Genomic DNA, 11,901 nt, shown 5'->3' on the forward strand with positions numbered 1-11,901 from the left:
GAAGAATGACTACCGGGAGAGCCTGACCGATTTCTCGCTCGAAGGCTGCCTTCATGCAAAACAGTTTCAAGAGCTGCAGAAACTTGTGTGATTTTTGGTTGGATCAATAAACTTAAAACATCAGCAGGTGGAGTAATGCAAAACACGAGCTTGTTTTCACATAAAAGTCTTAGTATGGTACCCTCCTACGCCAGGAAGGCCATTTTTCATAAAAGTATAATTTAGTATAATTTAAAATTTTTGTTGAGTATAAAATAAGCTATTTTTGCTAAATTGTACTTCAGTACCATTTAAAGACCCCTGGATATTAGGGTTGGGGGAGGTGGGATATTAGGGTTGCCGGAGGTGGGATATTAGGGTTGGTTGAGGTGGGATATTAGGGTTGCCGGAGGTGGGATATTAGGGTTACCAGAGGTGGGATATTAGGGTTGCCGGAGGTGGGATATTAGGGTTACCGGAGGTGGGATATTGATATGTGAGCGTCGCGTTATCTCCCCCGCTTACTCAATCCGTGAATAAAAAATTTCCCGAGGGCCGGGTTCACCGAGGGCCGGGTTCACTGGGCCGGGTTCACCGCGGGCCGGGTTCACTGGTAATCCCTCAGTCAGACGACTTCATACATTACTGGTATAATTAGCTCTGTTGGTACCGAACCGGGAAATGTTTCGACGCGACGCTTTTCTTTATCATTACGAGGGTCAGTCCAGAATGATTGAAGTTCTCATTTCTCTTACTGATTGAAATCTTCTGCAGACAACTATCCATCCAGCTGGCAGCTGCTCTCTGTCTTTGGTGATCGATCACTGCAGGGGGATTCCCACGAAGTCAGTTGGGCATAACGGTGGTTAGTTATCTATAATATTCAGATAGACACGCCTACTGCCCTGTATGCAGTATGCACTATATGCAGCTTGGCCATTTATTTTTATAATTGACCGTCCTCACGTCTTTCACCGACTTCTCTTGACTTCCTGCCACCACGTTGTGACGTCACGAAAATGCCGATATTTTTTACCTTCAATGGCCGATACCGATATTTCTCTACAAGCGTGATATCGACTCGATATTATCGGCGAGTCGATAATCGGTCGGGCTCTAATCACAACGAACATAAATTGAAACCATTAATGGCATCCTGCTTCCTGTCAGACTTTGTGCATAGATATTCGATTTGATTGACTGTACGATCGCATGCTATTTGGAAAGGCGAAATAAGTCACAGACGATTGGAATAGGACTCAAACATCACATATTCATCGAATCACTTATTTTAATAGTACTTTCAGAGCTCCGAATCCATGGATTCAGAAACATAATTCACGGTGGTAACGATTGTACGGTGACACGCAATGAATTTTGTGTCAACAAACCATAAAATAAGTAGAGGTGCCTGCCTATCGACCTAAGCTTGTTTTCAGTTCATAGTAACAAGCACAATGGGTTTATTCTTATGACGTTCGGTTAAGCCGAACATAACGGATAGTGGCAGTTCATCAAAACTTGAGTTACTCAAATCTTCCAGCTAATTTTGCTCTTTCTCGTAGGAATGATGTTACGCAAACGTGGAAGTATCAAGTTGCGGTTGTGTTCGCGACAATAAAGTTTATTCAACCGTGTTCTGCATATCATAACGGAGCGGGACATATCATTTCGTATACAATCGCTTACCTATTCAACTTTCTGCAGCTGTGATCTCGCTTCTGTCAACACAGTGATTTGATTTTCCGTCGAGTGACAGTAGCCGAGGACACAGTCACGGCGTATGTAGTAGTCAGCATAATCGAAAGGAATGCGCTGTGAAAATCAGAATGCAACGCATGATAATTATTTATGTGGTTGCATTAGCTTGGAAGTGTCATAATGGGATTCTTAGACGCAGTTATGAGGCGAATTTCCGGTATAAACCATGTATGATTGTATGCTTGGGTACTGGCACTGGGTATGTATGTATGTATGTATGTATGTATGTATGTATGTATGTATGTATGTATGTATGTATGTATGTATGTATGTATGTATGTATGTATGTATGTATGTATGTATGTATGTATGTATGTATGTATGTATGTATGTATGTATGTATGTATGTATGTATGTATGTATGTATGTATGTATGTATGTATGTATGTATGTATGTATGTATGTATGTATGTATGTATGTATGTATGTATGTATGTATGTATGTATGTATGTATGTATGTATGTATGTATGTATGTATGTATGTATGTATGTATGTATGTATGTATGTATGTATGTATGTATGTATATATGTATGTATGTACGTACGTATGTATGTATGAAAACGAGTGTGCACGACGAAACAGTTATCTAGAAAGAAAAGTAACAAGTACAGATTACTCATTTAAAATTTTTCTTGATATTTGCCATAGTGGTGACAAAGTATGCTTGATTTCATTTGATCCAGGAAAGGATTATATATGCATTACTTTAGTTTTAATGTCTGCCTACGTGCTCATTGCTCACAGTATTCGAAGTGATGTCGAAATATCAACGAATCAGCAATGCTTTCCGCGATTTGAGATCTTGCGATGATGTTTGCGACAAACTTCTGACTAATGGCGTGCGCGTTTTACGTACAGATGGGGAGTGGGCAATGTTCAAGGACCTGGGCGTCTCTGAAGATCTAATAAATGTATTGAAAACTTCGGATGTGTCTCAAAATTTTAAATACGTTACATCTCCCGAAAGGGAAGAGCGCCAGACATTTAATCGTGATGGCTTACGCTCGGTCACCGAAATCGGCACTTGGCTCGAGGAAAACAATTCAATATGTAAAGAAATCCGTGAATGTTGCGATGTCTACGGAAGAGAAACTTATCGCCACCTTAGTCGAACGGCGGAATGTATGTTGAAACTGGGGGTTATATACATGAGAGTTGCCACGTCTGATGAAACCAGTAGTATGGATCGCAAGTTAAATTTCATACGATCTGCGGTTCTTATGAATGCAGGGATATGTCGATTCCAAATATCGGGGGAACCAGAAAAATACGATGCCGCAGTCAGTAAGCTGGAAGAGCTCCACAAAACTATGCTTCAGTCAAGCTTGTCTGTGATAAAGGGCGCGTGTTTCGCAAAATTCTCGCAATCTATAAAACAACAATTTGACGTTTTGAGGGCAACTGAACATCAAGAACTACTTGCTATCCGTAAAATTAGAGAATCCAACGCCGACAGCCTTGAATTGACAAGAACAGAGATCGTTAGTCGAATAAAAGAATCAAGTTCTAAAAATTCCGTTCAGTATTGCGATCTGATGGTTCAAGTTATTGAACGAACTCTTGAAGTAATGGGTGACGCACCGTGTGATTTCGTTATCGCCGGTCTTGGCTCGCTAGCAAGAGAGGAAATTACTCTTTCATCAGATTTTGAACACGTCATCATCTCGACGACGACACGGCTGACACTGAAAACATTCGCGAATATTTTCGATGGCTCACTGTGATATTCCACGTAATTATCATCGGTCTCGGGGAAACGATAATTCCAAGCGTTGATATCAAGGGTCTCTGCGATCATTATTCGTCTGACGAAAAGGACAAATGGTTTCAAGATTGCTACACGCCGTGTGGGCTGTCGTTTGATGGAATGATGCCGCACGCATGCAAGTGCCCTCTTGGGAGGCAAAAACCCACCAGGAAATATAATCATGTCGTGGAGTTGATACAAAGGGCATCGGTGATGGCAAGCTATCTCACAAAAGAGGAACATATAAAGAACGGTTATATGCTAAATGATGTTCTCACTACCACATGCTTTGTATACGGTAGTAGGAAAGTTTACGGCGATTTTCTTGCGAAATGTCGCTCTATCAAAGACTCCTTCACGGAAGAAGATGTGTTTCAGCAATATCAACATATATTGGGGAAAGCTTCGATTGCAGTGTCGCTAGTTGGCGTATCGTTAGAGCAACAGTATCTGAACGTGAAAAAAATGATATACAGGCCGATTACTGTACTATTTCACTATTTGTCGCGCCATTTTGGTTTAAGCAGTAACAGCAGTTTGGGGATTCTAACTGATTTACGAGATAAGCATGCAATCACTGACGAATCATGTAACATCCTGTCGCACGCTGTCGCTGTTGCTCTGGAAATACGAATGCGATGCTATCAAAATAAGGACCGGCAACGCTATATCATAATAGATACGGATCTGGTAGATATGGTTGGGAAAAACTGCGTGATTGAATATTGTTAATTTAATCGCTAAAAGCTTTTCGACTAACTCTCATCAGTAGCGAACGTTAGTGATGGGGTGAATCAAATTCGAAATGTAAGAACTATTTTGTCTGTATGACGTAATAATAACAAAAACAAACTACTAGTAGTCGGGCTAGATACGGTAGTAACGGTACAAAACAAACCTCTACACTCTTGGAATATTTCATTAATGTTATGTGTTGTGTTTTCGGTTATTTATAACCGAATATGTACTCGTTAACGTTTGTTTTGTACCGTTACTACCGTATCTAGCCCGCCTACTAGTAGTTTGTTTTTGTTATTATTACGTCATACAGACAAAATAGTTCTTACATTTCGAATTTGATTCACCCCATCACTAACGTTCGCTACTGATGAGAGTTAGTCGAAAAGCTTTTAGCGAATAAATTAACAATATGAAGTTATTGTTTCGCGTTATTCTGAAGTTCTGTACCACAAATCACTTGTTGATTGAATATTGGACAGCATTGCGTTGGTTTATGTCTTCTGCTCAAGATTTAACGTACCGGCGTTTTTTTCTGAAACAAGATCATCAGGTATTGGCTATTCCTTCCGTTAACAGCGATCTGTGGCTCCATCACGCATCAACAGTGTCCGTGCGTTTCTGTAGAGACAGATTTGTTTTCATAGAAAGCACTCTAGCCTCAATTCAACGCATACTTTTGCAGTACGGAAACAACGAAATTCCGTTGTCTCGAGCATTTTTCCAACTGCGCACCCGGGTCGCAACGCTATACACTTGTTTTTGTCAAATAGTTTTGTCAGGTCAACAAGTGGAAGACATCCTTTTAGAAATCATTCTATGGTCAGGACAGACGTTCATGAAATTGGGAGCCAGTACGACCGAGAAAGTCGACATATATATGTGGCAGATCAGCATTTTATTCGATGCAAAATTGTACCCCCAGGTGGAGATAATTCTTGACTGTTGCGTTCATATCTGTAGTAAAACAGCCACGATTCCACGCTCTTCGAGACTTCGATTGGCTTGGTTGGAGCTTGCGGTTAAAAGCGCGAATCGAGAACCTAACGCTTCGATTGCATATTTTACCTTTGCACTCACGAAAGTGCAGCACGACCAAGTCGGAAAGTACATATACATGATCGGAATAGGGCATGCTTTAATGAGAATGGCAAATCCGTCTGTGGGAGAGAGTTATCTGCATGATCTCGCGAATGAGGTCCAGCTGAACGCAAAAGTCTTGCGACCAAGCGATTACAGAAAACTCCTGGCTGAAATTGGTTACCGCTTCAGTGCTCCAAACAAATTGTGAGACTACGTATCGATTATGCAACCGACAATTGAAATCGAAGATGTCAGGCATTCTATGGACGTTCACCACGCTAGGAATCCAGTCTCCAAGGTAAACTTATTGAGACATCCTAAATACGACTTCGGTATGTTTCCTAACGTGGGGAAGCATGCAAACTTTACCTTCCGAATTCAACAATACGAGCAACCACTGTCTCTTAACATGCAAAGCATTTGCATATGCCATGCGAAGATGATATTCTCACTCCAAACCTATGCAGATATGGTTGCCGTTTGTGAATACGTTCTGAAGGATACATTAGGTGGGCTACTACAATCGCCTGACCAACTGAACGCCCCAGTGATATCCAAAGTAACCGCCCTGATGACTTTATGTGAAAATGTAAAGCCCCGCGACTTTGGCATGTTTATGAACTTGCTGGATTTGACACCGGATGTAGTACGAAAAGTCAAGATTCTACAACCGTTTCTATATGCCTGTTGGAAAGACTGCATTCCCCATGTGACTCCCGAGTGCAAGACTATTGCTATTCAAAACACTCTATTTAGAAATATATTCAATATCCAGTCGGACGACCCGGCTCTGGTAGCTTCTGTGTCAGACTTTACGAAATGTAATTTCGTGAACAGCACGCAAGCAGCGTGGTCATTGCTTGCTACGGCGGGTGCTCGAGATTCATCCGGATTGATAGAATATTTTCTGATCAACTTAATGACGGTCATGATATCCCGAAAACGGGCGCGCCCATTTCCGCACTTGATGAAATGCCGTGAAATATCGCTGAAACAATCCTTGCTGTACTTCACTTGCCAGACCATGGAAAGTCATGTTCTCGACCTCACCGTCATTTATTTCCCACAATCCAAAATGTACTGCCTGCGAGACAATCGTCTCGCGCAATGCTACAATCTGGCGGTCGATTCCCTGATATTTGACCCGCGCTCTTGCGCTGTGTTGATTTGGAAGTTGATTCACTCGGGAAGCTCGAATTATGGGTTACTGTCGCGTTCGGTGTCTTTGCTTGCTACCGCTTTGTCTGGAGTGGGGGAGGGCGTTGCCGCGTATGCCCCAACCTTTAAGAAAGGTTAAATTAGGTGATTAACGTCGCTTATGATTTACTTGTGTGATTTCCAAATTAAGGCGAATGCAAGTCATTTATCTTTCTCGTCCGAAGACATGTTTACGATTTTGTGTTGCTCTTTCTAGAAACAACTACATAGTTATTTTAATCGATTTAAAATTTCACTTTCATTACAATTATTATGCACCGTGTGTTATTCCGTATGCGTGTTTGATGTCGAACCTGGGTTCGCCCAGATAGTTGAAACAGATATCAATACGTTGATGGCAGTGGTGGATTAAAAAGGGTCGCTTAAATCAGGGACGTACATTAGATTTGTTCAAAAATAACTGTGTACTTCACATATTACTGCAACATAACTCCCGAATTTATCATACATATTAAGAGCTTAATAACGTATGATAAGAAAAGAGGAAAAAACACTAAAATTACTAAAATATTAATGTGCTGATTACACACTTTGAATAGTTACTACAAAAGTTGTGAATTTAACGCTTCCGCATTTGACCTTGGAATACTAATCTGTTACTTGTATAGCCTAATTTGAATTTTACTGATAAGTAGGGCATGTTTTTGCATCTTTTTTACAACTTTCGGCAGATTCCTTAATACTCGGAAGTTATGTAGAATGCTGTTTCAAGTTGTTTGGAAGAATCTTATAGCGCAGTGCTTTTCAACCTTTTTGAGCTACATTCGCACTTTTTTTGTAAAATGAATTTCATTCGCACAAACTAACCGAAAGTTTTTACACAAAAAGAAAATAAACATACTTAACAGCATTTTGTTCATATGTGCAACGAATTGGCTACTATGTAGCTGGTTTGTCAAGTATCTCATTACAGGGCAACTTTTTCCGCTAGTTTTGATTTCAACTATTTCACTAAAACCCTTTTCGGCCCAAAAAGTTTTTGGGTTTTTTACAAGAACGTCTACTAGTGCTTGGATAGCCAGGTTTTAGAATCTGTTCTGCACTACTATCCAGGTACAGCGTATTTCTCGCGAGTGAGAATGCTAGCTGGCAGAAATCGTTTTTGAGAGCTGACACAAAGGTCCCGGGGGCTCCAGGTTGTCGAACGGGTGAACACCAAAGTTCCACATATTTGTGTTGAGGCTTGGCTTATGTCTTGGAAAACAAGGTCCAAAATGATCAAGGAGAGTAGGCACATTAGAGCTCGCTACCTCATGATACGCTGCTCCAACTTGTGTTCTGTTTTTTTTTCTTTTCCTTCGATTTCCCATTTTCTGTCTCGCGAGTTTATGAGAAGAGCAAATGAACTCACGATACTGTGTGTTTTTCTTTTTTAGCTCACTCTAACTTGAGAATTCATAGCAGTTTAATAACATTAAAGCAGCTTTTTTGACTACCACCAAATTCTGAGTTCGGTGACATTTCGCGACCCGAGCCTCACCCATGAAAAGGAATTCATTTGTAAGATTATAGCAGTATGCTTCGATTTTACGGACATCATGTATGACATACAGAACGCGCACACTACAAGTCTAACTAACACAGCTCCACTAAACATGTCTGACGCACGCGATTTCAAATTAGAGTGAATTAAATTCCTCTGCGTGTTGCAGTTGTACTACTGTCTACTCTGATTACAAGAACGGGACTATATTCCGTGCCGACAACGGAACATATTCATATCGAAATGTTTGGCCATACAGCATCGCTGATTTTTTGGTTTTGTCTCCGCTTATGTTTTTGGCACCGCATTTTATCAGCGGTTTGTTGGCCAAAACTTTACGTCTTCATCTGCCCCGACGCAGAAGGGGTTGGCCTCGAAATGAATACAGGCAAGAACTCGCTCGTTGCACACCCCTGCACTAGTTCATCCCAACGGCCTTTGACCATGTTTTCCAGAAAACACAGTCGGACAAATGACATCATGAATTCTCATGATAAAGCCATATCCTCTGCGTTTCTCGCTTATTGGCTATTCAGTACCCAACAAAGTGACCTGGATATGTAAAAACTATCGCAGGATTTTTTGCATTAAATTCAACAAATATTACATACATATTACTAGATATATCTATAGCTATATATCTATTGCTCTAGCACCGTGTCGACCCAAAATTATACCCCTTGTGGTCCATACTTTAATAACCCTTGAAGGGGTAAAAATTTACGTTGCAGTAACTTGCAAATGTGAGTCTGTAATGATGGTATTTACTACTATCCTCGTGCCTCGCGCTTATCGAACAGTTACTACGGATATTTGATGATAGTTTTTAGCGAAAGAGAGCAGAAAGTCAATTTGATGTCATTTTTTCAGACTGTCGCAGGCTCAGACCGGCTGATACACTGTATGTCTGCCACTAAACCAGCTTCAAAAATCAGGCTGTTGGCTACGTAATAATTATAGTGCGAAAATATTAATTCACTACGGCTTGTGAGAGCTGAGATCAGTGGTGCGTCGCAGGTTACACAAGCTTTTACAATTGAGTCGCAACTGCAAAAGTTACACTGCCCGTGAATTTCGTATTAGGTTTATTTGAATTATTCCACTTCAGAAAAATTAACAATTATTCACAATCTTCATTCGCGCTAATCTTGATTTTTCATTCGCACCATTCGCGCCACCTTCGTCATTCGCACTGCATTTTTTTTCATTTGCACGAGTGCGAACCGTCACACAGGTTGAAAAGCACTGTTATAGCGCAGCCTTTAGCAACTTTTCTCCATTTTTGTCATGAAACTTTTTGCAAATTCTTTCGATTTTTCATGAAAATTTTTGCACGTTTTTTTGCTTTTTCATGCAACCAACTTTGTGCTGAAAATATTTGGCACTAAATGTAAATAGATCACTTGATGATGTCACTGTCGTTTAAATGTGACGTCATTTCTGATTTGACGTACATTCAGGATAGACCGACGGAAATTATATTTTCACTGGACCATTTGTTCCAGGCAACTGATTGTGTTGAAATCGCTACCACTGAGTTTTGCTACAGTGCCTTGGATACGGATCGATTCGAGCATCTCATAACCTGATAAATTCAGGGAAATTGTCCATGAATGCAAATTTTTAGTGCAACTTTTGTGAAAAACAAATGCAACTATTCACGGATTTGACTGCAAGAAAAACTTGCCCTAGGGATAAGTCTCGTCGTCAGCATCTCTTGATAAGATTACTTGTGATGTAATAATGTGCTGTGCTGTGCAGTATGCAGTGCTGTTCACAAATTCGAAGTTCCTCTTTATAGGACTATGTGCTCAGTTTAAGCTCAAAGAGCTTGATAAAACTAATTTGTATGATTATATTATTTATGCAAAATAATAGATTACTATTGCAAGTAACTCGTAAACGCTTTAATCGTTGCAATTGATTACGATTATAATCACGATTACCGCGTATCTAATGTCAACTGAAAAACGTAAATGTTTTGCATTGTAAACGGTGATCATGTTCATATCCAAGTTACATTGGCAAAAAAAGATGACGGAACGAAATGATGCTAATTGTACGGGACGGTTGTTTGGCGGTGTCTAGTTTGCGTATGTCTCAATTAATTCAGGGGTACCAACCTCTTGTTGTTGTTGTTTATTAAACAAAAAGATTGGCGCTTATTGCCTGACGGCCTTTTGCGCCACGGTCAATAACATTATACACGACCAACCTCTTTCACATCATGCCCCGTTGGAAAATGTTGAACATTCAATGCTTAACTTATGGTTTATCTTATTCCTGCTCTAACAATGTCTTGATCGCTGCCAGCCCCATGTCTATACTGCTCTGCAGAAGTAACATTGTTAAAAACCCACATCAATCAATTTTCGAAGGTGACTTGAGTCAAGTCAAGTCACGAGTCAAGTCGATATTCAAGTCAAATTGAATTTTCGAAATATGAGTGATGATTCAAAGTCAGCATATTTTGCTTGCTGCATGAAAGACAGATTAGCTGGCCATTTATCTTGAATCAAATAACGAATTTAAAGTGAAATACACGCAAAAAGGCGCTGTATCACTTACGCACACGTAGAACTGCTGATTTATTTATTTATTTATTAGCGGGTACAACACAGTGGAGCTTATCGCCGTTTAGGCCTTGTGCTCCACGACACGAATTTCATAATGTTCAGAGGTCTTTGCCTTTAGTATTCTTGGGAACGTCTTTCAATGTCTCTCGCAGTCATTCTTCATTCTCTCTCGCTCCCAAGCGTTCCCATCGAGGTCGTTGCTGCCGACTTGTAGCACGGCTCACTTTCAGTCTGGGCTTTTCAATGCACTGCAGTTGCAGTGAGGTCGGCGATGAGGAGCCCAGAGAAACCTCCGACACGTAGAAGTGGGTCAGAACCGTGATTCGAACCCACGTCCATTGGTGTCGTGACTGCAGTGTTTAACCAACTGCGCCACTCGCTTCCCCAGAACTGCTGATAAAATTCGTGAGTAACTGTACAGCTACAACTGAAAATCGAATGCGAAGCCTTGAGAAGTTGAAACAAATTGATGTGGTACAATACACTAACCACCTATCTAGACATACGTTGAGAATATAAACGAATTGACTTATTCGTTCGATTTAAATCATACAAGAGGGTTGGTGAAGCTGAGCGCTGCGCAATGTAAGCACTGAGCCGTTCAAGTAGGCTACAGAGATACGTCGCTATTAGATTAATCTACTACGACAGGGGCGGGCAACTTCTCCAGTCGTCGGGCCGGATATAGAAAAATTAGGAACTTGGCGGGCCGGATTGCTGAATCGATACATTATTCGTCCATTTATCCACAAATACAAGGAATAACTCGTATTTAATGAATGTATTTTAACGACAGCAATGTAACTTCAAAGCCATTTCTCGCCAATGATGACGAAGACAATGTGGATTTGAGAACAACATTGTCATACAGGCACGGTTCAATCCTTAATTAAGATTTCAAGGCGTTCGATAAGCCAAGATATCAATGCATTAGGGTTTAGTAGGTGACGAGATAGCGTGGTCGTTCAATTATGTGGCCTATTTTATTTCGATATTGAATTCATGCCGCCCGCAGCCTCTACGAAATTTTAAAGTGGCCCCCGACCCTTTTTGCGTTGACAACCACTGGCATAAGCGGTGTCTTACAGAAGCCTAGAAGTGTGCCGTGCTGCAAATCGACGGTTACGGAATAAAAAATAAGAAATATCAGCCTGGTGTAAATGACCATTGTTGTCGACAAACACCATGATCACTACAAATGACATTAGGGTTGAGTACATCGTAAATGCCGTTAATGCAATATGTCTTCTCGCTCCGACGAACTTACGCGTAAGCTCCACCCTCGCTCATCGCTGCGCATGCATGTGTATAAT

General features: G+C 40.8%; 1 pseudogene; it reads left to right on the forward strand.

Moving 5' to 3' along the window:
• Positions 1-2,300: 2,300 nt before the first annotated feature.
• LOC145449964 (uncharacterized) lies at positions 2,301-4,222 on the forward strand (annotated as a pseudogene).
• The last annotated feature ends 7,679 nt before the right edge of the window (positions 4,223-11,901 follow it).

This window comes from Botryllus schlosseri, chromosome 11, assembly GCF_051294905.1.
Source record: "Botryllus schlosseri isolate E-star chromosome 11, Bs_hap1, whole genome shotgun sequence".
Lineage (NCBI taxonomy): Eukaryota > Metazoa > Chordata > Ascidiacea > Stolidobranchia > Styelidae > Botryllus > Botryllus schlosseri.